We start from the raw sequence: 7,500 nt of genomic DNA, 5'->3' as shown, positions 1-7,500 counted from the left end.
ACTAGCAGAGACACCCAGCTTAAATGCACAGAATACTCAGTTTCAGACAAAAATTTCCTAGCACATGTGCTGGAACTACTAGATCACATGACATATAAGAAAATTATATTGGTTTATTAGTAAGTCCCATGGCTATTTGTGGCACTAGTGCTTGAAAACACACGAGGATTTTATACATATGGCTGACAGAGAAATCGCTGCTATATCTAGCCGAGAACGTCTACCGTTGATAAGATCATTGAAAGCTGAAAACTGGTGCCCTAGTTGTTCCGGCGGCAGTGGTGGACGATTATCACCCATTAGAGATATAAACACGATTATATGCACCACAAGTCGATGCGAGATGTTCTCGTGGTAAATAAAGTAATATTTTGTTTACCCAAAACGTACACTTCTATATGAGAATAAATATTAACTATCGGTATTAATACTGCTTCTGTCGATATTAAATATGTCTCTGTGTGTGTATGTACGTGTGTGTATGTATGCATGTATATATGTATATCTGGATATACGTGTGTGTATATATATATATATATATATATATATATATATATATATATATATATATGTATGTATGTATATACTAGCAGAGACACCCAACGTCGCTCGGGATTAAAATGGTATAGTTTATATATATATAGATATATATATTACAGTTATGTTGAAACAGGTGAATCGGGGAAGTGCAACATTGACGACAAAACATTTGTGGAGTAAATAATGGTCTAATTCGACTAATCGACATGTAATATATCGGAGGATTGGAAGATTCCAAGTGCTAACCTATCATGGAAAATTGGGGGTGAAGGTATGTAATTTTCTAACCCAATGAAAAGCTCAGTGGAATACTCTCCTTTGAGGCGGTCAGCGCTACGTCTAACACGACCTGTCGTATGGTGACAGTCAAATGAATGGAGGTGTAATGGAGATATTCTAGGTAAATGGGTACATTCTAGAAATAGGTTGCAATGGGAGATGGTAAGGAGCTGGTAGTGCTTGCAATCTTACCTTACCGCCCGAGCAGCACATGCCATTTGTTTCATTTGGAAATTTGAAAGCTTTGCCGAAACGACAATTTGAGTGTAGCACACCATTTTGTACAGAATTATCATTTTTATAGGAATAGGATGTTTCTGGAGGGATTACGTCTTTTCTTTGGTAGCATATTATTTTCAATATTGTAAACAAAAAATTATGGACATACAAAAAATATACATTAATCTCTATTTTCGTAAGCAATTGTAAATATATATTATGTCCGTATTTTTGTATGCTGTGTAAATTTATGAAATATAAGCAAATGAACGAAATAGCACATGTATGGAACTTCTAATTTAACGGTAAATGCTACAAAAATTATTACAGAGAGACAAAGAATTTTATGTCTTACCTTGCAACTTCTGCGATAATTATCATCCGGTGGTAATGAATCCGTAAATATGTATTGTTTTAAAGGAAATGAATATAAGATTTTGTTTTGACACTGGACAACTCACACTTCACTCATGTCAGTCGTCCACAAAGTATATAAAACAAGCAACACACAACAAGAAGAAAGAGACAAAAATAAAATAACACGTGACAATTTTTTTTTTTTTGCAAAAACGTTCAATGACAGTTAACTGGAGTGTGGGGTTCGAGTAGAAGTCATTCCACTTTTTGATTTATCATTACCATTCTTTTCGTTCGATTTTATTTTCCTCCGCTTTTCTGTGGTTTTTTCTGTGTTGTTCCCTCTGTGTTTCGACCCTGTGTGGTTAATAAAAAAATTAAGTCGTCAGGTATGTATATGTATGAATAGATGTGTATGCATGTGTATGTGTGTTTAATAACGTACTGTATATAGTATGTCTATACTTTTGTATGCAGTATAAATTAAGGAAATAGAAACACTTGTACAGAGAGACAAAGAATTTTATATTTTACCTGCCAAACTTGCAATTGCTGCGATAATTATTCATCGGTAATGGAACAGTAAATCTGTATTTTTTTAAAGGAAATGAAAATAAAATTTCGTATCGACACTTCACGCATATCAGTCATCAGGTATGTCTGCGTAGATCTGTGAGTGTTTAATAACGTACCGTGATAATATGTCTGTATTTTCGTATGCAGTGTAAATTAATCCCCCCCCCCCCCCACCAAATTACAGTATCGAAATGTTTCAGTTTTGATACTGAAATAGTGGAGGAGATATTATGTTGCTGTGGGCTCGAACTATGCAAGCGGTTATATTTTTTTTACTAAAACACAACCGGGACCCTAAGTAAGGTATGCGTAAAATTTGAATGAAATTGGTTGTGTAGTTCTGGAGTTTTAGGGATTCACACAGACACACACACATACATTCTCATTTATATATATATATATATATAGATAGATATAGATATAGATATATATATATATATACACACATATATGTATGTATATTTATATATAAATATGTGTGTGTGTGTGTGTGTGTGTGTGTGTGTGTGTGTGTGTGTGTGTGTGTGTGTGTGTGTGTGTGTGTTAGATTAAAGGAATGACAAGAGAACAAGGACTACGTAATCAACTGGTTAACAGATGTTTCTTCTCTCAAGTGCTGCATATTCAAAGCTGATTGTTTATGCATCAACTTAAAACTCACTCATACATACATGCATACATACATACATATATACAATCTGTGACTCCGACGTTTCGGCCTGCTAACCTTCATCGAAATTATAAAAGTATAATAAATACGAACTCCGCAAGTGTTGTTGAATAATCCTTCAGTTTAATGTAAAACTTTAAGTTTTCATTATAGCTCCAAGTAAAACCAAACACTTACATACAAGCATACACAGACACACACACAGAGGCAAACACAGAAATACGTATATATATATATATATATATATATATATATATATATATATATATATATATATATATATATATATATATATATATATATACATTTTTCCGCTTAATCATCTCAAGTGAAAAGCTGAAGAGAATGTGTTTAGTTTTCAAGTGATGATTGTCTGATTTGAGTTTTTTTTTCATTTTGTCTCATGGTTTATAAAAACAATGTCGATGGTTCTTCATTACAATATGATTTCAAATCTTGATTTCTTTTGTTTCTGCTTCTTATACTGACATAAAAAAATATACGCACGCACAAGCGTATGCAAATTTGCATAAACACATACGTACACACTCATATTGCACGCGCACAAATATATAACCCTCACTGAATAAATATGGACGTATATACATACACACACACACACACACACACACACACACACATATATATATATATATATATATATATATATATATATATATATATATATATATATATATATATATATATATATATATGTATATATATATGCATATATATATATATATATATATATAAATATTCCTCCTCTTCTTTCTCTCTCCCCCACGATATCCCACTCCAATCCCTCCCTCTCTTCTCTCTCACTTTCTCTCTCTCTCTCCGTTTATTTCCTCTCACTCTCTCTTCTCTGTACAGACGTTCGCATTTATACACACACACATATATATATATATATATATATATATATATATATATATATATACACATATGCATACATACATATCCACATACATACACACCCATTTAAGAAGCAGTCCCTATACAGACACACGCACACACACACACACACACACATACACACTCACATACACACACATATACTCACATACGCACATTCATACACACACATACACGCATATGCACACACACTCAGCAGGCTTCTTTCCTTTCCTTCGTTTTCATCTTTTTCCCTTCCATTCCACAATAAACATGAAATTTTAATGTGAAACTCTTATATAGCCTTCTGTTTTATACCTTAATTTCCTCAAACGAAATGTAATGTAATGTTGGTTCGGTGAGTCTTTATATGTGTGTTCGTATCTGTTCTAATTACATATATGTAAGTGTGTGTGTGTGTGTGTGTGTGTGTGTGTGTGTGTGTGTGTACAGTGTTTTATGCATGTATCTGCAGTGTGTGAATATCATAGTCTGCATATGTGTATTTCTGAGTGTGTGCCTCTGTCTGCAAAGACATATCTGTGTGTACGTATAAACATATATGTGTGTGTGTATACATACATTTATATTTATATATAAATTTATTTATATTGTATACATGCGCATACACACACACATACACACACACACAAGTTTACAAGGACGTACCGTATATATATATATATATATATATATATATATATATATATATATATATATATATATATATACAGGTGTATATGTATATACGTATATGCATATATGTATATTTGCATATGTATATAAAGATACGTATATATATATATATATATATATATATATATTTATATATATATATTTATGCATATGTATATATGTGTGTGTATGTATGTGTGATATATGTCTATATATATATATAATACATTATATATGTTGTATGTTATAGATCATTACATATTAATGATATATGTGTATGCGCGCGTGTGTGAGTGTTCTTATTTGTCTTTCTATCTCGTGTGCTCGGATCTATATCAATGTATATGCAGAGATCTGTGAACGTATGTGTGCATATATGCTTGTATGAATGCATACCTGCATAAGCTTCTGTAAGCGTGTGAGCGTGTATATATGTATATGTGTCTGCATATATAGCCATACGTGAACGTGAAGGCGTATATGTGCGGGAGTGTGTACGATCTTTTACTTAATATTTCATTTCCGAAATAATGAAATTTGGGGAAAAAAAATCATTAAAAAAAAATCATATTTCATATCAAATTTAATTTTAATTTAAATTAAAAATTGTGTAACGACATATTTATTTATTTCATTTTGTGTTACTTCATTTCATTATATTTTATTCTATTTTATTTTCAAACTGGTTTTTCATTCGGTATATTTTGCTCGTTTTACTTGTTGAGGAATTTTTTTTTTAATTTTTAAATTATTTTTCGTTTTAAATCTTTTGGTTTTATTTTTCTTGCACGAATTCTTCGGTGCGAATTATAGAGCGCTATATAAGTTCTCGAAGGATTGGTCAAATGAGATAGGGTGACGCTCATACAATCTTCGGTTTTATTAACTACATTAGTGAAATAAATTGGTTTCCACTGAGAATCTTGGAATTCACAGGCTCTAGCTCTTTCATTACTCAAATTATTTAAAAATTTCCACAGCATCTTTGCGTGTATATATTAATGTTCATATGTACGTATGTATGCATGTATGTACGTATATATGTATGTATGCATCTCTCTATCTAGCTACCTATCAATGTCTCTGTCTATCTATCTATCTACTTATCTACCTATCTATCTATCTACCTATCTATCTACCTATCTATCTATCTATCTAACTTTTTAGGTCCTCTTTCGTTTCTATTATTTCAAAATCTTTCTGTAAGGAAGGAACTACTTTCTAAGAAAGATCGTTGAAATGTAGTAAACAAAACGCATGCCAAATTTTGAATTCGGAACAGTTTTGCATATTTTTAGAGTTCCGCTTAAAAATCACATTTGCAATGCGCCAGTTAGCTGGTTAATTTCTTTTTATGAGAAGAAATTACCTAAACCATACGTATGTGTTGTGTGTGTGCATGTATGTATTATGCATCTGTCTATCAATCTATCTGGCTATTATTCTGTCTATCTATCTATCTATCTATCGATCTAGGTCCTCTTCTGTTTTTATTATTTGAAATCTTTCTGTAAGGAAGGAACTGCTTTTCATGAAAGGTCATTGAAATGCAGAAAACAAACATATGTCAAAACTTGAAATTGAGAAAAGTTTTGCATATTACACAGGTCAACAAAATTAAATGCATTATACTCATTATGAATGCAAACCAACTTTTTTAGACTAATTTTTCATACTGATTTCAAAATTTCATGCCATTTGTATGCAGTACGAATCAGTGTTTCAGTAGATACATGCAAATATTTACATATTTGTGTATATGAAATCTTTAAAGTAATAAATAAGGAAATATTATTTTCAGAAAGTAAATGAGTTTATTGAATTAAAAATCATCACTTTCGTTCTACAAAGAGTGAATGCACAAAAAACGGGTCAGATAAATCAAAGTTAGAACAACAGAGTTAGAAACATTGTGATTTGGATTTCCTGTGGTGTTCCCGATCTTGTTGATCACGGTAAAGTGTCCAGCAGTAGTCAGCCAGCATACTGTCCGTCCAAAAGCCTTGGTACCGTTTCTCCATAGCACTAATCTCCTGTTGAAATCATTCACCATGTTCATCAGACACTGCTACAAGGTTATCTGCGAAGAAACCTGGATAGGTATCCAAAAAGTGAACTTTCAGTGACATGCGACAATCCATTCCTGAGTAACATTTCAGAAGATTCTTAATGCCATCCTTGTAATCTATTGCCTCCTTGCTGTCCAAGAAATTCTCACAGATCCAATTGAAGGCATTCGAAACAGGCTGTTCCATTTACTGCTTATATGATATTACCACCTTATTGGTAAAACACATACACGCACACATGCACACATGCACACCCATGCCCATGGTGTTTGCCTTAGAATTGAAACTGGTTCTACGTTGTTACTAAATGAATTTCCTAAGCACAGAGCCATGGCAACAGAATGTATATATATAGATATATATGTGAAGAATAGTTGTGTACTTGAGTTTAGCATTGTGGGAGTTGTTGTTTCTGTTGTTGTTGTTGTCCGTTGCTGGTGATGCTGATGTTGCTGTTGGTGTTGTTTTCGTTGATGCCGAAGTTACTGTTGCTGCTGTTGCTGTCGTATCGAGTGTTCTGTTGTGGTCTTTCTTTCATAGAATATAAATATGTTTCTTTGATAAAGTATCCTATTCATTTCCGACTGACATTAAAGATATTTAGAAATTTTTTGACGTAAGAAAAAAAGTACATAAGTATGTGCAATATGTATATATACATATATACACTCAAACACACACACACACATATACATATATATATATAAATGCACGCATATATATAAATGCAAATATTTTTATAGAGAATAATAAATATACATATGTATATATATGTAAATATATACATATATATATACATGTATATATACACACATGTATATACATATATATGTACACATATATATAAATTGTATATATATATATATATATATATATATATATATATATATATATATATACACATATAGATATATGTGCGTCTATACATATCAGTATATATCTTTTTCTGTAAACATACATGCATATACAAGCAAAATACACACACACACACACACACGCACACACACACGCACACACACGCACACACACACGCACACACACGCACACACACACGCACACACACACATATATATATACATATATATATATACATTTGTGTATATATATAACTGTATATACATTATGTCTTTATACATATGTATATACACTTATGGTTATGTTTATGTATGTGCGTATGTTTGTATGCATGTATGTACATACATCTTCGCTTCATGTGAT

The 7,500-nt window shown here is 31.7% G+C and overlaps 1 long non-coding RNA gene across 1 annotated transcript in view; it reads right to left on the bottom strand.

The window, feature by feature from the left end:
• LOC149131531 (uncharacterized) overlaps positions 1–7,500 on the bottom strand; it is a 423,011-nt gene that overhangs the window by 325,003 nt on the left and 90,508 nt on the right. Inside the window, exon 3 of the long non-coding RNA XR_016237783.1 lies at positions 1,394–1,752. This is a non-coding gene — a long non-coding RNA (uncharacterized LOC149131531). The remainder of the gene's footprint in view (positions 1–1,393; positions 1,753–7,500) is intronic.

The sequence above is a fragment of the Octopus bimaculoides genome, chromosome 21 (assembly GCF_046866305.1).
Source record: "Octopus bimaculoides isolate indiv1 chromosome 21, ASM4686630v1, whole genome shotgun sequence".
Classification (NCBI taxonomy): domain Eukaryota; kingdom Metazoa; phylum Mollusca; class Cephalopoda; order Octopoda; family Octopodidae; genus Octopus; species Octopus bimaculoides.
Note: the sequence above shows the minus strand (reverse complement) of the source record. Positions and strands in the feature narration are given on the sequence as shown.